The sequence below is a fragment of the Rattus norvegicus genome, chromosome X (genome assembly GCF_036323735.1).
Source record: "Rattus norvegicus strain BN/NHsdMcwi chromosome X, GRCr8, whole genome shotgun sequence".
NCBI lineage: Eukaryota > Metazoa > Chordata > Mammalia > Rodentia > Muridae > Rattus > Rattus norvegicus.
The window spans coordinates 65,790,276-65,816,462 of record NC_086039.1 but is presented as its reverse complement, the minus strand read 5'-3'; positions in this window follow the sequence as shown (position 1 = coordinate 65,816,462).

Genomic DNA, 26,187 nt, shown 5'->3' with positions numbered 1-26,187 from the left:
ATAATAAACCCTTTTTGAGATATGTCTTAGCCATATTCATTTTATTGAGAATTATATTTTATGCCTAAGCAATTTTCAGTTTAACCTTTTACTTCATCCTATTTTTATATATTCTTGATTATTAATAATCTCTCAGATGCATAGCTGATAAAAGTTCTCTCCCATTCTGAGGGTTTATTTTTTACATGAGTGATTGTATATAAGCTTATAGATTTATGAGAGCTCAGTTGTTAGTTCTTAGTATTAATTCCTTGTAAAATAAAATCCTGTCAGAAAATCATTTCCTATATCTATATCTTATAGAATGACATTTAAGTTTTCATCTAGAAGTTTTAGTACTTTAAGTTTCAAGCTGGAGTTTTTGGTCCACTTGGAGCTAATATTGTGCAGGATGATAGATATGGGCGTAATTTTATTCTTCTGCATGTAGACATCCAGTTTTCCTACCACAAAACTAAAGATGATCTATTTCTTCCAGTGATTTCTTTTTATCCTTCTGTCAAATATAAAAGAGTTGTACTAACAAGTACTTATGTTAGTGTCTTCTGGTTTATTTCATTGTTCTAAATGCCTGTTTTGTGTACAGTCTTTGTTACTATAGATCTACAGTCTATGTTTTTAGATACACTATATCTAGATTAATTAGGTCAATATACTCTGATTATATTATATATTATATATCTAGAATTTCAATACCTCAAGTGTCATTCTTTGTATTCAGAATTTCTTTAGGTAGCTAGGTTTTCATCAGGTGCCATATAAATTTTAGGATAATGTTTCCCTATTTCTGTGAAGATTGTTATAGTTATTTTTATTGGGATTGTCTTGAATCTATAAATTACTTTCAATGTGATGACCATTTCACAGTATTAATTCCGTTTACCAATGAACACAAGATATCTTCCCTATTTCTGGTGTTTTCTCTTTCTGAAGAAATATGCAGTTTACATTTTAAAAGTCTCTGAATTCCTCAATCACATTTATTCCTAGATATTTTATTGTCTTCGATGCTACTGTATATTGGAGGATATCCATGATCTTGTCTCAGGGTGTTTATTTCTTGATGTACAGAAGCAGTTCTGAGTTCTATAAGTTAATATTGTATCCTGCCAATTTGCTGAGATTGTACCTAGAAGTTCTCTATTGGAAGTTTTGTGGTCTCTAATATATAATATAGTATCACCTGCTTAATTTGGTAATCATTTCTAGAAAACTTCTGATATAATTTACAATTCTATACTACATATTATGTCATTTACAAATAGGAGCAGTGTGGATTCTTGTTTTCCCTGTTTGCATACCTTTAATTTCTTTCTTTTGGGTTATTTTTCCAGCTAGTACTTTAAGCACAATATTGATGACTAATGGTGATACTGAAGAGCCATGTCTAAGTCATTATTTCAATCAGATGTTTCAGTTTTTTTCCCTGCTTAGGATTATGTTGGCTGTGATTTTCTCATACATAACTTTTTTTATTGGTGGGGTTTATTCATTCTATTCCTAAATTATCTAGAATTCTTACCATGAAGATTTGTTGAATTTTGTTTAAGGCTTTTACTGAATCTGCTGAGATGATCATAGTGTTTTTGTCTCTAAGTTCTTTGATGTGGTTTTTTACATTGACTTGTATGTGTTGATCTTTGCCTCTATTTAAGTGATAAAGCAAACTTCCTCTTGTTGAATAGCTTTTTTGATTTTGAATCCATTTCATCCTGATATTGGCCTGTACATTTCTTTTCTTTTTTTGTTTTGTTTTCTCCTGGTTTTGTTATTAGAGTGATGCTGGATTCATAGAAGGAGTTTTGGAGTTCTACTCTACCCATTTATTTTTTTAATCGAGTAATACAGTTTAGCTGCAAATCTTGTTTTTAATTCTGATAGAAGTATGCTGTGATTATACCTAGGCCTGGAGTAATTCCTGGTTTGTTGGGTCAAGGGCTTACTTGATCACATGGGTCTTGTGGAATTATGAGGAAAAGAAAATATAGAAGCCTGTACCTGGTAGTGAAATCAGCACTGTATTTTTTTTATTAATCATTCCATTTGTTTACATCTCAAATGATATCCTAATTCCTGGTTACCCCTCCAACAAACCCCCCAATCTCACGATATCCCACTTCCCACTTACCCCTCCACCAGCTACCCTTCCCACATCTGCCCTCCCCCCTACTCTTTGCCTGTATGAGAGTGATCCCCCACCCACTCCAAATCTCCCACTCCACCGCTCCAGAATCCTCCTATACTGGGGTATCAAGCCGCTCTGGAAGCAAGGGCCTCCCCTCCCGTTGCTGTCAGGCAAGGCCACCCTCTGCTACATATGTATCTAAAACTATGAATCCCTCCAGGTACACTACTTGGTTGATGGTCTAGACTCTGAGAGAATTGGGTCGTCAGACCCACCTATGTTGTTCTTCTAATGGGGTTGCAGTCCCTCTCCTCTCCTCCAGTCCTTCCACCAGTTCCCCAATGAAGTTCCCTGAGTTCAATCTAATGGTTGACTCCGAGCACACACAACTGCATTGGTCAGTTGCTGGCTGGACTTCCTCAGGACTCGCCATACTAAGTTTCAGTCAGCAAGGATCTCTTGACCACAGCAACAGTATTAGGTTTAGTGTCTGCAGACATGATGGATCCCCAGGTAAGGCAGGCCCTGGTTTGCTCTTCCTTCAGATTCTGTTCCATTTTTTGTCCCTGTTCTACCTTTAGACAGGAACATTTTTGGGTTAAAATTTTTGAGATGGGTGGGTGGCCCCACTCCTCAAACGGGGGCCATACCTATCTGCTGCAGGAAGTCTCTATAGGATCTATTTCCCCTTCTCTGTACATTTTGGCTAAAGTCATCGCCATTGGGTTCTGGGATCCTCACGTTTCCCAGGTAACTGGGACACTCTCGTGCTTTCCCCCAATTCCTCATTTTCACTGCTACATATTTTTGTTCGATTTCCTGACCCTCTGTACCCCTCTCACATTCCTCCAGATCCTGATACTGTCACACTTATTTTATCCTCCTCCTTTCTGCATCCCCAATTCCACTTTATCTCCACCTCCCACAGTCATCCTGTTCTCCCCTCAACGCAGGACTGAAGCATCCACACACGGGTCTTCTTTCTTTATATTTTCTATGGGTTGAATTATGAGTATTGTGGACTTTTGGGCTAATATCCACTTATCAGTGAGTACATTCCATGTGTGTTCTTTTGTGTCTGGGTTACCTCACTCAGAATGATATTTTCTAATTCCACCCATTTGCCAGCTAATTTCATGAAGTCACTTTTAAAAAAAATGATTAGTATTCCATTGTGTAGATGTACCACATTTTCTGTATCCATTCTTTTGTTGAAGGGCATTGGGTTCTTTCCAGCTTCTGGCTATTATAAATAAGGCTGCTATGAACATAGTGGAGCACGTGTCTTTGTTGTATGTTGGAGCATCATTACAGGCCCAGGAGTGGTATAGCTAGGTCCTCAGATAGTGCAATGTCCAATTTTCTGAGGAACCTCCAGACTGATTTCCTGAGTGGTTGTACCAGCTTGCAATCCCACCAACAATGCAGGGGTGTTCCTCTTTCTCCACATCCTCGCCCACATGTGTTGTCAGCTGAGTTTTTGATCTTAGCCATTCTGACTGGTGTGAGGTGGAAACTAAGGGTTGTTTTGATTTGCATTTCTCTGATGACCAAGGATATTGAATACTTCCTTAAGTGCTTTTCAGCCATTTGAGATTCTTTGGTTGAGAATTCTCTACTTAACTCTGTGCTTCACTTTTTAATAGGGTTATTTGGTTTTTTGGAGTCTACCTTCTTGAGTCCTGTCTCTATTTTGGATATTAGCCCTCTATCAAATATAGGCTTGGTAAATATCTTTTCCAAATCTGCGGTTTGCTGTTTTTTCCTATTGACAGTGTCCTTTGCTTTATAGAAGCTTTTCAATTTTATGAGGTCACATTTGTCAATTGTTGCTCTTAAAGAATAAGTCACTGATGTTCTGTACAGGAAGTTTTCTGCTATACCCAAGTATTTCACACAATTCCCACTTTCTCTTCTATTAGCTTCAGTATGTCTGGTTTTATGTGGAGGTTCTTGATTCACTTGTACTTGAGCTTTGTACAAGGAGATAAGAATGAATCACCTTGAATTCTTCTACTTGAAGACTACCAGTTGAACCAGCATCATTTGTTGAAAATACTGCCTTCATCTACTGAAAGGATAAAGGTGCTGAGAAAGAAATTAGGGAAACAATGGTCACAAATAATATAAAATATTTTGGTGTGACTCTACCCAAGCAAGTGAAAGATCTGTATGACAAGAACTTAAAATCCCTGAAGAAAGACATCGAAGAAGACCTTAGAAGTTGTAAAGGTCTCCCATGCTCATGGATTAGTAGGATTAATATAGTAAAAATGGCAATCTTGCAAAAAGCAATCTACAGATTCAATGCAATCCCCATCAAAATTCTAACACAATTCTTCATAGAATTAGAAAGACCAATTCTGACCCAGAAGTGCAGACATCCTGAGACCGCAGGACAGACTGCCACCTCTGCATACCTCAGCCCACATCCCTTGTCCAAGGGGAAACTGCACAGTGCCTCTGGACACAGGAACATAGGAACAGTCAGCTGCCGGTACATGCAGTTCTGGTCTGCATCCAGGACTGAACTGAACCTGCCAAACAGCTCCCTGCACCCAAATCCCAAGGGGTGAGAGCTGGATCCTCAGAAGTATGGACACTCCTAATAAGTCAGGGGAGACTACCCTCTACCCACAGTCCAGACACAAGAGGGGATCACCTAGTGCCAACCGTAACCCCTAGGTGCAAGGAACTAGGAGCAATCAGGGACAGGACCCTTCTGATTCCTGCCTGCGACTAGAGCTGGAAGACGGTCTTCAAGATCGCCTACACATCTGAGAGCAGAGGTAAGATCCGCGTTTCTGCTACCAAGTGACTTGCCTGGTAGACTCAGGATACACAGAGGCAGAAGTCCTCTGGGTCAGGGCACTTCCTGATTCTGGCTCAGTCCCAAAGTGAATTGATACCATCACACATTTCCCTGCACCCAAATCCCATGGGAGAAGGGAGCAGACCACCCAGGAGTGCAGACATCCTGAGAATGCAGGACAGACTGTCACTTTTGCACACCTCGGCCCACATCCCTGGTCCAAGGGGAAACTGCACAGTGCCTCTGGACACAGGAATACAGGAACAGTCAGCTGCCTGTTCCTGCAGTTCTGGTCTGCACCAAGGAATGAACTGAACCTGCCAAACAGCTCCCTGCACCCAAATCCCAAGGGGTGAGAGCTGGAATCTCAGAGGTGTGGATACTCCTAAGAAGTCAGAGGAAAATACCCTCTGACCATATTCCAGACCCAAGAGGGAATTGCCTAGTGCCAACTGTGCCCCCTGGGGGCAAGGATGTAGGAGCACTCAGGGGCAGGATCCTTCTGATTCCTGCCCACACCTACAGCTGGAAGACAGTCTCCAGGTGCGCCTACACACCTGAAATCAGAGCACCTGTTCTCAGAAAGGCTGAAAGAAAAAAGGAAAACAGTTCTACAGGAGTGCTGACATAGTTGCCTATACGAGGGTCAAATTACGCTCAGAAACAGCAAGAAAAACAAACACCACAGACAACCCAATGACTAGAGGGAAGTGCAGGAACCTAATCAACAGAAACCAAGACTAATTGGCATTATCAGAGGCTAGTTCTCCCACCAGTTTGTATACTGGATATACAAACACTCTGGAAAAGCAAGATTTAGATATTAAATCACATTTTATGATAATGATGGAGGACTTTAAGAAGGATATAAAGACCTCCCTTAAAGAAATGCAGGAAAACACAAGTAAACAAGTAGAAGCCCTTATAGAGGAAACACAAAATTCTCTGAAAGAATTACAGGAAAACACAACCAAACGGGTGAAGGAATTGAAAAATACTGTTCAGAATTTAAAAATGGATATAGAAACATTAAAGAAAGCACAAAGGGAGACAATGCTGAATATAGAAAACCTAAGGAAGAGACAAGGAGTCATAGATACAAGCACCACCAACAGAATATATGAGATAGCAGAGAGAATCTCGGGGGCAGAAGTTACCATAGAAAACATTGACACAACTCTCAAAGATAATATAAAATGCAAAAAGCTCCTAGCCCAAAACATACAATAAATCCAGGACACAATGAGAAGATCAAACCTAAAGATAATAGGTATAGAAAAAAGTGAAGAAGACTTCCAACTTAATGGGCCAGTAGATATATTCAACAAAATTATAGAAGAAAACTTCCCTAACCTTAAGAAAGAGATGCCCATAGACATACAAGAGCCTACAGAACTCCAAATAGATTGGACCAGAAGAGAAATTTCTCCTGTCATATAATAGTTAAAACACTAAATGCATAAAACAAAGAAAATATTAAAAGCAGTAAGGGAAAAAGGTCAAGTGACATATAAAGGCAGACCAATAAGAATTGCACCAGACTTCTCACCAGAAACTATGAAAGCCAGAAGATCATGGACAGATGTCATATAGACCCAAAGAGAACAAAAATGCCACCCCAAGCTACTGAATCCAGCAAAACGCTCAATTAACATAGACTGAGAAACCAGGATATTCCACGACAAAAACAAATTAACACGGTATCTTTCTACAAATCCAGCCCTACAAAGGATAATAGATGGAAAACTCAAACACAAGGAGAAAAACTGCACTGCACAGAAAGCAAGAATATAACCTACTTGCAATGAAACCAAAAGAGAGACGCACAAACAGAATTACACCTCTAACAAAGAAAGTAACAGGAAGCGACGATCACTATTTCTTAATATTTCTCAGCATCAACAGACTCAATTCTCCAATAAAAAGACATATACTAACAGACTGGACATGTAAAGAGGACCCAGCATTTTGCTGTATGCAGTAAACACACCTCACAGACAAAGACATACACTACCTCAGAGTAAATGGCTGGAAAACAACTTTCCAAGCAAATGGGCTGAAGAAATGAGCTGGAGTTTCCATTCTAATATCAAATAAAATTGACTATCAAAAAAGAGTCATTGAACAAGATAAGGAAGGACACTACATATTCATCAAAGGAAACACCCACCAAGATGGACTCTTAATCCTAAACGTCTATGCTCCAAATGCAAGGCCCCATAGCTAACAAAAGAAACCTTACTAAAGCTCAAAACACACAGCCTCTCACATAAAAATAGTAGGAGATAACAACACCTCACTCTCATCAATGGACAAATCATGGAAATAGAAATTATATGGAGATATAGAAAACTAACAGAAGTTATGAACCAAATGGACTTTACAGATATTTATAGAATATTTCATCCTAAGACAAAAGGATATACCTTCCTCTCAGCACCTCATGGTACCTTCTCCAAAATTCTCCGGATAATAGGTCACAAAACAGGCTTCAACAGATACAGGAAGATAGAAATAATTACATGCATCCTATCAGATCACCACAGACTAAGATTGGTGATCAATAACAGCAATAACAACAGAAAGCCCTCATGTATGGAGAAGTTGAACAATGCTCTATTTAATGACAACTTGGTCAAGGAAGAGATAAAGAAAGAAATTAAAGACTTCTGAGAAGTTAATGAAAATGAAGATTAAACACACCCAAACATATAAGAAACAATGAAAGTGGTGCTAAGAGGAAAATTCATAGCTCTGAGTGCCTGCAAAAGAAACAGGAGAGAGCCTATGCCAGCAGCTTGATAGCACACCTAAAAGCTCTAGAAGAAAAAGAAATAAATAAACCCAAGAAGAGTAGAAGGTAGAAAATAATCAAACTCAGAGCTGAAATCAACCAAGTAGAAACAAAAAAGGACTATACAAAGAATCAATAGAACCCAAATCTGGTTCTTTGAGAAAATCAACAAGATAGATAAACCCTTAGTGAGACTAACCAGAGGACACAGAGAGTGTGTCCGAATTAATAAAATCAGAAATGGAAAGGGAGACATAACAACAGAATCTGAGGAAATTCAAAAAATCATCAGATCCTACTACAAAACCCTATATTAACCAAAACTGGAAAATCTGGAGAAAATGGACAATTTTCTAGACAGATACCAGGTACCAAAGTTAAATCAGAAACAAATAAACTATCTAAACAACCCCATAACTCCTAAAGAAATAGAAGCAGTTATTAAATGTCTCCAAACCACAGAGTTTTTTTTTCTTTTTTTCTTTTTCACGGAACTCACATGGTATATGATCCCATTTACATGATAAGTCCATGATGAAAAGATTTTTAAAGATCAGAAGTGGTATGTCAGGAGCTTTAGGGATGTGGACTGAGATTGCTAAGAGCTATGGACTTTCTTTGGGAAAGATGAAAGGCTTTGAAATCAGTATTGAGCACATGGCTGTTAAAGAACTAATACCCACTGAATGGTTTATAAGAACAAATTTTGTAGACATTAATTATGACTCAATAAATCTGTTTTGGAAAAATTGAAAAAAAAAGTCTCCAAACCAAAAAGAGCCCAAGACCAGATGGATTTAGAGCAAAATTCTATCAGACCTTCATAGAACAGTTCATACCAATACTGTCCAACTATTCCACAAAGTAGAAACGGACAGAACACTACCAAATTCCTTCTATGAAGCCACAATTACTCTTATAGCTAAACCAGACAAAGCCCCAACAAAGAAAGAGAAGTTCAGAAGAATTTCCCTTATGAATATTGATGCAAAACTACTCAATAAAATTCTTGCAAACCGAATCCAAGAACACATCAAAATGATCATCCATTTTGATCAAGTAGGCTTCATCCAAGGGATGCAGGGGTGGTTCAATATATGGATATCCATCAATGTAATCCACTATATAAACAAACTAAAAGATAAGAACCACATGATTATTTCATTAGATCCTGAGAAAGCATTTGAAAAAATTCAATACCCCTTCATGATAAAAGTCCTGGAAAGATCAGGAATTCAAGTCCCATACCTAAACATAGTAAAAAGAAATATACAGCAAACAAGAAGCCAATATCAACTAAATGGAGAGAAACTTGAATCAATCGCACTAAAATCTGGGACTAGACAAGGCTGCCCAATATCTCCCTACTTATTCAATATAGTTCTTGAAGTTCTAGCCAGAGCAATCAGACAACAAAAAGAGATCAAAGGGATACAGATTGGAAAAGAAGTGAAAATATCACTATTTGCAGATGATATGATAGTGCACTTAAGTGACCCCAAAAGTTCCACCAGAGAATTATTTAACCTGATAAACAACTTCAGCAAAGTGTTGGGGTACAAAATTAACTGAAACAAATCAGTACCCTTCCTCTTCTCAAAGTATAAACAGGCTGAGAGAGAAATTAGGGAAATGACACCCTTCACAATAGTCCCAAATAATATAAAATATCATGGTGTGACTTTAACCAAGCAAGTGAAAGATCTGTATGATAAGAACTTCAAGATTCTGAAAAATTATATTGAAGAAAATCTCAGAAGATGGAAAGATCTCCTAAGCTCATGGATTGGCAGAATTAATATAGTAAAGATGGCCATTTTGCCAAAAATAATCTACAAATTCAATGCAATCCCCATCAAAATTCTCGTACTCAATTCTTTATTAGAGATAAAAAGAGCAATTTGCAAATTCATGTGGAATAACAAAAAGCCCAGGAAGGCGAAAACTATACTCAACAATAAAAGCACTTCTGGGGTAATCACCATCCCTAACCTCAGCAGTATTACAGAGCAATAGTCATAAAAACTGAATGGTATTGGTACAGAGACAGGCAGATTGATCAGTGGAACAGAATTGAAGACCCAGAATTGAAGACCCAGAAATGAATCCACACACCTATGGTCACTTGATCATTGAAAAAGGAGCTAAAACCATCCAATGGAAGAAAGATAGCATTTTCAGCAAATGGTGCTGGTTTAACTGGAGGTCAGTATGCACAAGAATGTAAATCGATCCATTCTTATCACCCTGTACAAAGCTTAAGTCCAAGTGGATCTGGGACTCCCACATCAAAGCAGATACACTCAAACTAATAGAATAAAAAAATGGGGAAGCATCTCGAACACATGGACACTGGGGAAATTTTCCTGAACAAAACACCAATGGCTTATGCTCTAAGATCAAGAATCAACAAATGGGACCTCATAAAACTGCAAAATTTCTGTAAGGCAAAAGACACTGTCATTAGGACAAAACAGCAACCAACAGATTGGGAAAAGATCTTTACCAACTCTACATCTGATAGAGGGCTAATATCCAAAATATACAAAGAAATCAAGAAGTTTGACCCAAGAGAGCCAAATAACCCTAATAAAAATTGGGTATTGAGCTAAACAAAACATTCTTAGCTGAGGAACATCTAAAATCCAAAAAGCACCTAAAGAAATGTTCAACATCCTTAGTCATCAGGGAAATGCAAATCAAAGTAACCTTGAATGACTAAGATAAAAATCTCAGGTTGACAGCAAATGCTGTTGAAGATTTGGAGAAAGAAGAATGCTCCTTCATTTTTGGTGGGATTGAAGGCTGGTACAACCACTCTGGAAATCAGTCTGGAGGTTCCTCAGAAAATTGGACATTCCACTACCTGAGGAACCAGCTATACCTCTCCTGGGCATATACCCAAATTATGCTCCAACATACAACAAAGACACATGCTCTACTAATTTTATAGCAGCCTTATTTATAATAACCAGAAACTGGAAAGAACACAGATGCCCTTCAATAGAGGAATGGATTAAAAAATGTGGTATATTTACACAATGGAATACTACTCAGCTATCCAAAACAATTAATTAATGAAATTCATGGGCAAATGAACTAGAAAATATCATCCTGAGTGAGGTAACCCAATCATAGAAAAACACACTTGGTATGCACTCATTGATAAGTGGATTTTAACCCAAAATTTGAATTACCCAAGATGCAATCCACAGACCACAGGAAGCTCAAGAATAACAATGACCAAAATGCATATGCTCCCACTCCTTCTTAAAAGGGGAAAAATATCCATAGGTAGGGTCATGGAAGCAAAGTTTAGAGCAGCGACTGAAGGAACTGCCCCACATGTGGCCCATATATATACAGCCACCAAAACTAGGTAAGATTGATGAAGCCAAAAAGTGCATGCTGAAAGCGACCAAAAATAGATCTCTCCTGAGAGACACATCCAAAGCATATCCAATACAGAGGTCAATGCTAGCAGCAAAACACTGAACAGGGAACAGGACCCCCTTGGTGGGAATTAGAGGAAGGATTGAAAGAGCTGAAGGAACTTGCAACCCCATAAGAACAACAATGCCAACCAACCAGAGCTGCCAGGGACTAAACTACTACCGAAAATCTATACATGGACTGACCCGGGGCAACTGCATATATATCAGAGAATAGCCTTGTTGGGGCACCAGTGGAAGGGGAAGCCTTTGGTCCTGCCAAGGTTGGACCCACAGTGCAGAGGAATGTGGGAGAGTGGTAAGGAAGATGGATGGGATGGGGAGGGGTTCGGGGCTTGTGGATAGGAAACTGGGAAAAGGAATAATATTTGAAATGTAATTAAAGAAATGTATCTAATAAAAAATGCTTACTAAAAAAAGAGAAAAAAAAAGAAAGCTAACCCTTACACAAAATAACATACAGTGGTTATCTCTTTGGATTTTGATGATGGTGTATAATTGGTTCTAATATCATCCTTTTTAGGAAAATTTTATTGTTTCTCTTTTCTTTACAGCTGAGTAATATTTCATATTATATATGTATCCTATTTTCATTATCCATTTCTAAGTTGATGATAATTTGTTTGGTTTCATTTCCTAGCTATTGCGAATAAACCTTCAATCAAAATGAAAAAAAAAAGAAAGACAGACAGACAGAAAGAAAAAGAAAGAAAGAAAGAAAGAAAGAAAGAAAGAAAAAAAGAAAGAAAGAAAGAAAGAAAAAAAGAAAGAGAAAGAAACAAACAAACAAACAAAGAGCAATTCTCACATTCATTTGGAATAGTATAAAAAACCTAGGATAGCAAAAACTATTCTCAACCAGAAAACCTTCTGGAAGAATCACCGTCTCTGTCCTCAACCTATACTGTACAGCAATAGTGATAAAAACTGCATGGTATTGGTACAGAGACAGGCAGATAGATCAATGGAATAGAATTGAAGACCCAGAAATAAACCCACACGCCTATAGTAACTTGATCTTTGACAACGCAGCTAAAACCATCCAGTGAAAAAAAGACAGCACTGGATCTTAATGGAATGCAGGTAGGATCAAAAACAACCTAGAGAAGAGGGAGGCCTCTACCCACCAGCACAGTTGGAGTATTGTACCAGGAAGTGTACGCATGTTTCCCTAGGAAGGGAAAAAAGCACTATCCTATCCCGAAGTGTTTTTGGTGTAAGCTCCCCCAAAAGGCAGATAGAGTTTTACACATGAATTATATTTTGTAACATCTTTTTAGTGCCCTAAAAACATACATTTTCCAGTCTCTTTTGATTTATCTATTCCCAATCCTCTTATACTTTTTCTTCTTACTTTAAGCAATAAAGGCATGTTAACTGTTATGACATTATTTGATAAACTGAGCAATCAATAGTACACCTTCAAATTCAACAATTAAAATGATAATGAAATTCTCAACATGTATTTTAAATATGCTCTTTATTAGAGGACAGAGAAATTTGTTTTTCTAGAAAGAAATTATATAATATAGATTTTCATGACATGACTATAAATCTAGTGTAGTCAGAACGTATTTAGTCTTTAAGATTTTTAGGAAATTATTTTGTTGAGTTTAATTTTTCTCCACATTCTACTACTTGAGTTATTAAAATAGTGTTTTCCTATAGTCCCTCATATTTTTCATTCTGCTAACATTATCCATGATAATGACAACAATTGGAGTTTTAACTATACAGTTGGTTGTAACAGGGACTTCAGAATATCAAATTAGGGCCTGTGAAATGGTTTAGCAGGTAGAGTTCCTTTTTACCCAGACTTGTTCCCCAGGAATCACAAGGAGATAAGTGATAACCTATTCTTAGAAGTTGTTCTCTGACCTATACATGCATACCAGAGCAACAGCATGTACCCACACACAATAAAAAATAGCAGTTTTGAAATCCCATCTAATCTTAATATTTAAATTGTCATACAAATCAAAGAGCCTTTTGTGTACATGCCTGGGTTTCCAAGTTCACTTTACTGGTCACATTTCTAAGTATTGCATAGTTTAATATGATCTCCAAAATACTGGACAACCAATCCAATTTCACGGCCCATTGAGCTCATTGGTATCACTTAACTAAATCCTTTCTTCTCATTACATCTGAGTGTTGAAGAGTTTGCAACCTTTAGAACATAATAAATCCTTGACCCTCTGAATATATTCATATATGTAATGAATGCCTATGAGGGTGGGCTGTCATCTTCCAGGTGATTCTAAATCTATCATAATGACAATGGAGATTGACCATCATTAACATTTATTTCAGTATTTTGTTGTCCAATATTGTTACATAATTCATTTTTAATTATGCATCCTACAATGTTTACAACAACAACATAAAATTAACACAGTGCAAACTGTATAATGGTAGGAAAACAGAAGAGTATAGGAAAGGAGTGGAATAATGGAATTACAAGGCTATAATTACTTTTCTGTTGCAAAGACAAGAAGTAAATTGATGGGATAAGTGTTTATTTGTGCTTATAATCTGAAGGATAAAATTCATCATAGAAAGGCCAAATTACATCAGAAAGCAGAGAGCAATGAATGCCTATGCTCAACAAACATTTTATTTTTTCCCCATAAAATCTAGAACCCCAGCCCACAAAATGGTATCACCCACAAAAGGTATTTCAATCTCAATTATCCCAGACATTTATCTCCAAGGATATTGAAAATCCTGTCAAGTTGACGACCAACATAAACCATCACGAGTTCATATTGGCTGGACTAGGTCAGTGTCTAAAACTAAAGTGAAGACTCCATAGCAACTTTAATCTTGTATATTTCACACCTGTAAAAACAGTACCATATAGAAAATGTCGAAGTTCTGCCACCATCTTTTTTTTTAATTTTTATTGGATATTTTTAATTTACATTTAAAATGTTATTCACTTTCCTGGTTCCCCAGCCATAAACCTTTATCCCAACCCCTCCCCTTCTTCTATAAGCATATTCCCTCTCCCCAACCTTTCCCCTTCCCATCTCCCTGCCCTGATATTCCCCAATTCTGGGGGTCCAGCCTTGGCAGAAAAAAGGGTTTCTCCTCCCATTGGTGCCCAACAAGGACATCCTCTCCTACATATAAAGCTGTAGCCATGGGTCTGTCCATGTGTAGTCTTTAGATGGTGGTTTAGTCCCTGGGAGCTCTGGTTGGTTGGTATGGTTGTTCTTATGGGGTTGCAAGCCCCTTCAGCTCCTTCAATCTTTTCTTTAACTCCTTTAACTAGGACCCCATTCTCAGTTCAGTGGTTTGCTGCTAGCATTGGCCTCAGTATTGGTAACACTCTGGCTGAGGTTTCAGGGTTCTGCCACCATCTTAGGGTGTATGTAGGCTTGCCTCTTAGAGCACAACTATGGAAGTTTCTATGTGCCTGGTAACTGAATTTGGAAAACCACTTTCCAAGACAGTTGTTTTCCACAGGGAGAAAACTTTTGCAGTATACTCACTTTATACTTTCACCTTTCAAATTAATTTGAATCTAGAGCCTTAACTCAATGGGGTCTTGCCTTAAGGGCACTGTTTCTATTGTCTCAGTGTAAAGTAGGATATGTATCTTTATTAATTAAAGTACACCATCATTTTTCACGTGTTCCTTGGCTTCAACTTTAATTTTAAAATTAAACTTTCAACTTGATCAATCTCTTTTCTAGAAAACAATTGTAGATTTTTCATATTCTTCTACCTTGTGTTGTATCTTTTCACTGTAGACTTGTATAAGCATAGTGACTATCACCATGCCATAACCTGAATGCTATCTTGCCTTGAAATTTCTTTTGCTAAACATTAACTTGTTGTGTTTAAATGCAGCATCGTTCAAGTCCTCAATACAGGGACAGAGTAAATCCACGTTATTTCTCAGAATATGATCTTAATGGCCTTTAATCCCAGTATAGATATAGCCTGTAGTACCTTCAGAAACTTTAAGAGTCTGATCTCCACTATGTTTCTCTTGGGATTCTGGTCTTTTAAACTTCTACCAAAGTAGTCCATTAATACTGTTTCACAGTATTCAAAGTATTTTTAGTATAAATTTCCAAATTAGTTCCCATTTCAACAAACTAATTCCAAAGTTCTCAGAACCATATGCACATTTTATCACAGCAATAGGCACATGCATCTGCACAAATTTCTTATATTATTTACTCTTCACATTTTTGATACAAAATATCCAACAAAAGCAAGTTCATTAGGGAAAAGGGTGGAAGGTTGATAGTCACGCTATATCCACATTCAAGAATGAAAGAACCACTAATATGGTTCCTCCTTTTTGTGTGTGTGCAACCTATAATCCTAATCCATGAAATTTCATACAGATATGTCCAGATATTTATTCTTAATGTGATTCTAGATCTTACCAAGTTGAAGAATAATATTATCATTTCTGAGGCAAAAGGACAGGTACAGGTTATGGAGTGAAAGCTCTATGGTATTATTTAGGTAATATGTGTGATGGTTTGAATATGTAGACACAGGGAGTGGCACTATTAGGAGTTGTGGCCCTCTTGGAGTAGGTGAAGCTTTGTTGGAGGAAGTATGTTATTGTGGGGGTAGGCATTGAGGCCCTCCTCCTAGCAGCCTTCAGATGAATTAGAACCCTCAGCTCCTCCTGCCTACTTGAACACTACCATGCTCCTGCCTTGATGATAATGGACTGAACCTTTGAACTTGTAAGCCAGCCCTAAATAAATGTTGTCCTTTATAAGAGTTTCTTTCCCTTGGGAGGGAATAGGGAGGCAAAGTGTAGAACAGAGGCAGAAGAAACACCCATTCAGAGCCTGCCCCACATGTGGCCCGTACATATACAGCCACCAAACTAGATAAGATAGATGAAGCAAAGAAGTGCAGGCTGACAGGAACCGGATGTAGATCTCTCCTGAGAGACACAGCCAGAATACAGCAAATACATAGGCAAATGCCAGCAGCAAACCACTGAACTGAGAACGGGAGCCCTGTTGAGGGAATCAGAGAAAGGACTGAAAGAGCTTGAAGGGGCTCGAGACCCCATACAAACAACAATGCCAACCAACCAGAGCTTCCAGGGACTAAGCCACTACCCAAAGACTATACATGGACTGAACCCGAGCTCCAACCTCATAGGTAGCAATGAATAGCCTAGTAAGAGCACCAGTGGAAGGGGAAGCCCTTGGTCCTGCCAAGACTGAACCCCCAGTGAACGTGATTGTTGGGGGGATGGCGGTAATGGGGGGAGGATGGGGAGGGGAACACTCATATAGAAGGGGAGAGGGAGGGGTTGGGGGATGTTGGCCTGGAAACCTGGAAAGGGAATAGCAATTGAAATGTAAATAAGAAATACCCAAGTTAATAAAGATGGAGAAAAACAAAATAAGAGTTGCTTTGAGCTGAATGTCTCTTCACACAACGGAAACCCTAAGACAACATCTACAAAGAAACCCTAGGCTCCATTCCTAGCACAGAAAATAATACATGGCGGAAGGGGGGGCAAAACATACAAAATTCGGGGAAATTATTAGGCTCCTAGAAACTACAGAAGCAATATAATTATAACTAATAAGTCATGGAAAATAAAAACAACATATAAAGTACATTTTAAATATGCTTTTATAATTAACTATTAATGGATAGATACAAATATAGCTGCTTGTTTTGTGACCAATATCATTAAGTACTCTGATAGAAGAACTTTAGAAAGAAAATGATACTGCTATCTCACACTTCAAGATTCAGTCCACTATGGCTGGAAATTCAAGGATACAGGAGACTAAATCACTCAATCACATAACCTAACATCCACACATGGAAAAGGAGAGTCATAAATACATATTATTCAATTTGCTTTTTCTGTTCTATAGAGTCTAGAATCCTCTGCCTATGGAATTTTCTAGTCTACCATTAGGATTCCTACATCAATTATCATATTCAAAATAATCTTTAATATCTTTGCAATAAGCCTACATAGCCTTAAAAGTCCCCTACAGATATGCCTGTCTTCCAGATACTAAATTGTGACATCTTACATTTACAACATGTAAACAGTGTGAGACAGTATACATTGTAAAGTCTTTCTTTCATCTCTGCCATTTTCTGCCAGTTACTATTCACACAACAAATTTGCCAGTACTATGGCATATCCATTCTGCAAATCATCTGCATTGCAGGTACATTTATCTATCAAATCCATGTTTTAAAGAAATAGAAGTGTGCTCTACAAATTTGTAATTTACTCAAGTTGTATTTGATCAAATCAAATGATGTTTTTAAATATTTGTACTCCTGAGAAACTGTTGAGTCAAAATTAATGTTGTTACTTTCTCTGTTGGTGATGTTATAGCAGTTTTTGCTACTTGAACATCTGGATATTTTGTTAATATAACAAGAAATTTGCTGCCACTTGGTGCGAATGAACAATCCACTTATACATCATCCAAGTAAAGTGCTTCAGTGCTGATTATTTTCTCAAAATTGCCTATTGTATTTATGGATAATGTACCAACAGCATTAGGACTAAAATTTAAAGATAGGTGTTGAAATGTGGAAAGAAAATTTTAGAGATAATAGGGAAGTATACTCAGTAAACTTGGTACTGAGTGATTGTGCTGGTTAGTTTTACTGACAATTTAACACAACCTAGAGTCATTTGGGGAGAGGGAAACTCATTGTACAGTTACTCAGATTATATTGACCTGTGGCCAGGTAAGTAAGAGGACATATTGATTAATGATTGATTTTGAAGGGCCTAGTACACTGTGAGTGGCACCATGCCTGGGCAGGTTATGTCTGGGCTGTTAAGAAAAGTCAGAGATCATGCCAGTAAACAAGTGTCCTGTAGTGCTTTCTGTTTTAGTTTCTGCCTTAGATTTCCTGAGTTTCCTAGTGATGATTGTAGCTTGCAAGTGTAATTTAGGCATATAATCCAAATAAACCATTTCTTCTCTAGGGATATTTTTAAATCGTTTTATTTATTTACATTCTAAGTGTTGCTTCCTTCCTTGTCCTCCCCTCCTCTACTTTGTTTCTGAGATGGTGCTCCTGCACTCACCTGTTAGCCATCCAGCCCCCTGCCTCACCCCCCAAAGCACACACATATCGCCCTCCCCTGAGGCATCAGGTCTTTACAGGATTAAGTGCATCCTCTCCCACTGAGGCCAGACAAGGCAGTCCTCTACAACATATGTGTCAGGGTCCTCGGACCAGCCTGTGTATGCTCTTTGGTTGGTGGTTCAGTCTGTGGGAGCTAACAAGGGTCAGGTTAGTTGACACTGTTGCTCTTCCTATGGGGTTGCCAATCCCTTCAGTTCTTTCAGTACTTCCTCTGACTATTCCATAGGGGTCCCTGACTTCAGTCCAATGCTTGGCTTTAAGTGTCTGCATCTGTTTCAGTCACCTGCTGGTAGAGACTCTCAGAAGACAGTCATGTTAGGCTCCTATCTTTGGCCATCCTCATAGTTGAAATTATCTCGATTTCTAACAGTTTCTGCCATTCTAGAGGTGTTTTTGATTATGATGTTTATTACACCCAGAAAGTAAAACTTAATAATTATGTGTGCAAAAACATGTGCATCCGTGGCTAAGGTAAAAAATGTTTTACCAAACTAGATTCTGAGATAACCATTTAAGAATATTTTTACAAATCATTTATTGTATTTTACTTTGTGTTATATGACCAAGTCTGATACATGATAAAATATAAGTTTCATGTAGCCTAAAATAAAAAGATCAATAAAACTAAAATAAAATTTTATATGCAGTATCCTCCTACCCAATGTGATCTGAGATCCTCTAAAGGAGTAAGAAAATGGTCCTCTATGTTCAAAGTATCTTTATAAAAACATGTAGCTTATAGAGATAATATAATAAAATTTGTAAGCATATCAGATTATAGAGTAAATATAATATGTAATAATATACAATAAAATTTGTCCATTTATTTATTGATACATTGGTTTTGTGTGTCAAATGTAAAGAAATATCAGATAAAATTGTTGATACTTTAACCTAAATCAAAGCAGTGACACCTGTTGTTTTATATATGTATATAATCATACTCCACTTACAAGAAACCATGAATAGAATGTTACCTTAGATGTTTTTGTTATTATTAGTGAACATATTAATGAGGAAGGAGGAAACTTCATGTGGTCCTATCTATAGACAAAAGTTCTACAGGTAATTAATAGCTACTAAGAGAAGGAAATTAGCCTATCCTGGGGATTAAACCCCCTTATTGGTTATAGTCAAAATCATCAGCCCTAAATATCTATATCTATATCTATATCTATATCTATATCTATATCTATATCTATATCTATATCTATATCTATATCTATCTATCTATCTCAAAAACAGACTTGCAGGTTATATTTAGCTACTTGTATATTCACATACATATTCATAAGTAATGATACTCATCAAACAGAGAACCTATAAATTTGAGAGTTGGATGGGACATGCAATGGTTTGGAAATAATGTTCCTGGGAAGAGAATGTGAAACAATTTCATTTCAATTAAAAACAAATTAAAAAGAAATTTAAAAAATCTGAAAATATATTAAATTATAATCCTTACACAAATACTTTTCACATTATATGTAACAAAGGAAGAAATATTCATAAAGTAAATCTGCTGAATGTGAAAGTAAAATTATTCTCTCCAAGAAGAGTACTTGTTTGAGTTAACATATGAAGTAGTTCCTTTACTGAGTAAATAACATGATAACATGAAAGAACAGCTGCCAAATTATGATTGTTCAAAATTAGAATTTAATAGGTATTTTCACTGAAAATGAATAAAACAAGTCTATCATTTCTAAGAGAACAATAAATATCATTCTTCTGCAATAATAAACATTTGCAAATCTGACTAAAATTAGAATTCTAAAAACTTGATAGTTTTTTAGTACTTTTTTTTACTGAATTCCAAGGTGATAATAAGAAAATGATATTTTTATATTGTACAATGAAATGAGTAACATGAATGAATAGTTCAGTTAGCCAATATATTTCAAAGAACCTACATTTTTACAGTATTCTATGGTAAAAATATATTCTAAAATCAGGATCAACATATTTTAATAAAATGTAACAAAATGAAACAGAATCCAAATAAATTATTAATGTAGCTACAAATTCCAATCAGAAACCTAATTTTTCAAGAAATTATCACTTGTCAAGTTTAATGTGGTGTCAGGGAAGTATACACTCAATCGTTCATAAAATTTTTCAAATGACTTATCTGAATAAAGCAGATATTTTTCCATATGCTTCAGACCAAAGGGCATACCCCAACCTATTAAAAGCAGAAGTAAATGCACTGTCTTTTACTGAACCTGACATTAAATATAATTGTTAATATATTTGTAATTGTTATAATTTTAATATAGCATGTTATTTATTAATTTCAATAAACTATAAGTAAATATTCTTCCTTCTAATATCTAATATATTAAGTATGAAGAGGTAAGACATTACATTAGAATCTTTGTCAGGCTCATATATAAATGATAATTAGGCCAATAAAAATATCAGGGAAATAATATCCTTCACCATCATCATAAAGTATATAAAATACCTTGCTATGACTCTAACTAAGCAAGTAAATGATCTGTGTGACAAAAACTTTACATCACTAAAGAGAGAAAATGATGAAGATATTAGAAGATGGAAAGACCTTCTATGCTCATGAACTAACATAGGAAAAAGAGCAATCTTACCAAAAGCAATCTACAGATTGAATGCAATCCCCATCAAAATTCCAACTTAATTCTTTACAATGTTGAAAGTACAATACTCAATTACATATGGGGAAAAAAACCAATAAACCCAGGGTAGCTAAAACGTCTTGTACAATAAAAGAACTTCCAGAGGCATCTCCATCCCAGATCTCCAACTACAGGGCTATAGTAATAAAAACCACATGGTATTGGCATGCAGACAGGTTGTTCAATGGAATCAAACTGTAGATCCAGATGTAAATCCTCACACTTATGGACATGACAAAGAAGCCAGAAATATGGAAACAATAGGAAAAAGACAGCATCTTCAACAAATGTTGCTGGTCAAAATTGATGTTGGTATGAAGAAGAATGCAAATAGACCCATATTTATCTCCCTGATCAAAACTCAAGTCCAAGTGAATCAAAGACCTCAACATAAAACCAGATACACTGATCCTTTAAGAGACAGTGGGGAATACCCTTTAACACACTGACAGAGAAGATCAACAATTAATAAATGGGATCTCATGAAGCTGAAAAGCTTCTGTAAGGCAAAGGATGAAATGGGATTTTTTTACCAGTGCTACATCAGACTGTGGGCTAATATCCAAAATATATAAAGAGCTCAGGAAGTTAGAAACCAACAAAACAAATAACACAATTTAAAAAGGGGATACATACAGATCTAAGCAGGGAATTCTCAAGAGAGGAATCTTTTTTTTTAATGTCATAATTTTATTCAGTGGCTGATGCATATTAAGCAGCATTCTTTTTTAATAATTTATTGGTTGTTTTACTTATTTACATTTCAAATATTATCCCTCTTCACAGCTTCCCCTCTGCAAACTCCCTTGGCCATCTCCCTTCCCTGCCTCTGTGAGGGTGCTTCCCTACCCCAACCCCAGTCCTGCCTCACTATCCTGCCCTGGCATTCCCCTCCTTTGGGGCATTGAGCCGCCACAGGGCCAAGGACCTCTCCTCTCATTGATGCCAGATAAGGCCATCCTCTGCTACACATGCAGCTGGAGCCATGGGTCTGTCCATGTGTGCTCTTTGGTTGGTGGTTTAGTCCCTGGGAGCTCTGAAGTTCCCGTTGGTTAATATTGTTGCTTTTCCTATGGTATTGCAAATCCCTTCAGCTCCTTTGGTCCTTCCTCTAAGTCCTCCATCAGGGTCCCTGTGCTAAGCAGCATTCCTAACTTTAAAAATTGTCACTTTATAATGGATATTATTTCAACAGAGGAATCTTGAATGGCTGAGAATCACTTAAATCTGAATAGCTACAGTGTACTTATATATAATAAATAAATAAATCTTTAAAAAAATGTTCAACCTCCTTGGTTATGAGGATAATGCAAATTAAAAGGACATGAATTTCTATCTTACACCAGTCAGAATGGCTAAGTAGCTGCTGATGCTGTTGAGAATGTGAAGTAAAGGGAACATTTCTCCATTGCTGGTGGAAATGCAAACTTGTATAGTTGCATTGGAAATCTAAATGGCAGTTTCCCCCAAAACTGGGAATCAACCTACATCAAGACCCAGCTATACCACTCCTGGGTGTATACTCAAAGGACATTCCATTCTACTACAAGTACACTTGCTCAACTATGTTACAGCAGCTTTACTTATAATAGCCAGAATCTATAAACAAGCTAGATATTTCTCAACCAAAGAATAGATAAAGAAAATATGGCACATTATGCAATGTAGTATTACTCTATAGTAAAAACCAAAATAACATCATGAAATTTTCAGGCAAGTAGATAGGACTAGGAAAAAATCATCATCCTGGTAACCCAGACCCAGAAAGACAGAGTATGTGCTTACTTATAAATAGATATTATGTATAAAATAAAAGAGAATCATTCTGTCATCCACAGACCCCATGAGGGCTCAAAGGAGGATGCAATAGAGTAGATATCCTAGTTGGTATGGTGATAGGTCAGGATGAAAATAGGAGAGATAAGGTAAGAAGATGGAGGGAGAGACAACCAGAATTGGAGGGGAACATCATGGGGATGAGCTAGAAACCTAGAGCAATGGAAACTCCCAGGAATCTACAAGGATGACCCCAACTAAGACTTCTAGAAAAGTAGGATATAGAAGTTGGAGGAGCCATCTCTTATAACCAGGCAAGATTTTGAGTGGAGGGATTGGGAGACCAAATTAGTCACAAAAGTTGAACCTACAGTTTTTCCTGCCTGCAAAATATGCTGCAGTAAAGATTTTTGTACAAATTGTGGGAGTGACCAACCACTGACTGGCCCAGCTTGAGACCCATGCCTCAATAGATAGCCCACCTCTGACACTGCCTAGAAGGACAGGAACCAGAGGTTGCATTTCCCAGAGACCTAGAACAGAACCAAACGAGACTGGCAAAAACAAAAACAAACAGTCAATGATATGATTCATAATGATATTCTGCTCTATTCGTAGATGGGAACCTAGTATACTCATCACCAGAGAGGCTTCATCCAGCAACTGATTGATGTAGATACAAAGACACACAGTAAAACATTAGGCAGATCTTGGGGGGACACGTAAGAAAGACAGGGAAGAAATTTGAGGGCTCAGGGACACCACAAGAAAATCCACAGAATCAACTAATCTGGGCTCATAGTAGCTCACAGAGACTGAGAAAACAATGAAGCATCCTGTGTGGGACTAACCTACCCTCTGCTGATATCCTATGGCTATATAGCATGGTCTTCCTGTGGGACTCCTAACAGTAGTGGGGGCTGTCCCTGATTCTTTTGCCTACTTTGGGGGCCATTTTCCTCTTACTGGATTGCATTGTCCTGCCTTAATATGAGGGGAAGTGCCTAGTATTATTGCAACTTGGTATGCCAGGTTTGGTTGATATCCCTGAACTTTTCTGAAAAGGAAGGAAGAGGAGTAGAAGGGGATGGGGTCTGAGTAGGGGATACTGGGAGTGAAGAAGAAAGTCAAATCAGTTGGAACGTAATACATGAGAAAATAATGAATTAACTATCAGTCTCAGAAATTTATACAGGAGTTGATACTACAAAGTTTGAGAGCCTCTGCATTTTCATATTTTATAAGCATCATTGCTCTTTTGCTTAAATATATTAACTATGTTAAACCTGCAGTTGATAGTATTTTAATTTATTATACTATGTTAGTGAGAGTTTCATATTTGAACACATTTGGGGTGAGTCCTTTTTGAAAAGGTTACATATCATATGTATGTGCTGTAATTTATCCAAGCAACATAATGAAGATTTCTAGGATATTTCCAGGGTACTTTTCAAATTCCAAGTAATACTTTACTAAAAATCATGTGCATACATTATTAAATTCTATGCACATAAACCTATAGATGAAAATTTGAAAACTGTTTCTTTGTTTTTTCTTTTTTTCGGAGCTGAGGACCGAACCCAGGGTCTTGAGCTTGCTAGGCAAGTGCTCTACCACTGAGCTAAATCCCCCAACCCTGGAAACTGTTTTTAAAGTAGATACCTGTAGCCTTTTTATAAATATTGCTAAATTATAACTATCTGTTATTCACTTTAGAAACATTATAAACAATTCTCTATTGTATCTATGTATCTTTTTTGTTTTGCTTTGTTCTCTATCTATCTATCTCTTTCTCTCTCTGTGTTTACAACCTGATCACTGTCCCCTTCCCAGTCACCCCTCCCAGAGTCCCTTACCCCATATCCTCTGAGAGGGAGTGGGTACCCTCAGTATTCCTCACCCTAGCACATCAAGTTTCTGCAGGAATAGGTGCATCCTCTCCCAGGGAGGGCAGACAAGGCAGCCTTGTTGGGGAACAGATTCCACAGACAGGTAACAGCTTTAGGGACGACCCTTACCCTGCTCCAGATGTTAGGGGACATAAATCGAGACTGAGTTGCACATCAGCTACACATGTGCAAGGAGCCTAGGTCCAGCCCATTCATGCTCTTTGGTTGGTAGCTTAGTCACCGAGAGCTCCCAGAAATCCAGGTTAGTTGACTCTGTTGGTCTTCCTTTGGAGTCCCTACCCCATTTAGGGCCTTCAATCCTTTCCCAGCTCTTCCATAAGAATCCTATCCCCCCCCCAGGACCTACATCCAACATTTAGCTGTGTGTATCTGAGTTTGTTTCAGTCATATGTATCTTTATTAAAATGTGGTTTTTAATGGAAGCATAAATGGCATTCATAAAAATGAATCAAAACATTCTGATGTTTTAGAAAAGAATTATTAATTAGTACGTCTATGAACTAGTATTGCTAAAGTGCTATACACCCTTTTATACCAATCATGGAAAAGCACTCTTCTAAACAAATGAAGTTTTCTGATCGTGTGGACAGTTTGCTTGATGCGCCATCTTAATGAAACCCACTAATCTTGTCAAAGATCTGTCTTTTCCCCTTCTCCACATCCTGGTCAGAATGTGCTGTACTTGAGATTTTGATATTAGTCATTCTGATTGGTGTAAGGTACAATCTCAGGGTTGTTTTGATTTGCATTTCCCTGATGATTAAGAACTTTGAACATTTCCTTAAGTGCTTTTCAGCCATTTGATATTCCTCTGTTGAGAATTCTCTGTTTAGCTCTGTATTCCATAAGTTATTTGGGGTTTTTTTTTTTTTTGGAGTCTAACTTGTTGGGTTTTTTTATACAGTTTAGATGTTAGCCCTCTATCGGATGTAGGGTTAGTGAAGATCTTTTCTTAATCCTTAGGCTGCCACTTTGTCTTATTAAGTGTTCTTGCCCTTACAGAAGCTTTTTAGTTTCAAGAGGTCCCATTTATCGACTGTTGCTCTTAGAGCCTGAGCCATTAATATTCTGTTCAGAAAATTTTCTTTTTTGCCAATGTTTTTGAGACTATTTCCATAGCTGGTGGGATTGCAATCTTATACAACCACTCTGGAAATCAATCTGGAAGTTCCTCAGAAAACTGGAAATAGTTCTCCCTGAAGACCCAGCTATACCATTCCTGGGTACATACCCAAAAGATCCTCTACCATACCAAAATGACATTTACACCACTATGTTCTTAGTAGCCTTATTCATAATAGCCAGAAACTAGAAGCAACCCAGATGTTCCCTAACTGAAGAATGGATACAGAAAAATCTGGTTCATTTGCATAATGAAATACGATTCAGGTATTAAAAATCATGACTTTTTCAGGCTACATGGAATTAGAAAATTTCATTGTGAGTGAGGTTACAAAATGACAAATGGTTAATACTGATAACTAGATAGTAGCCAAAAAGTACAAAATGCCCATGATGTACCCCCACCCA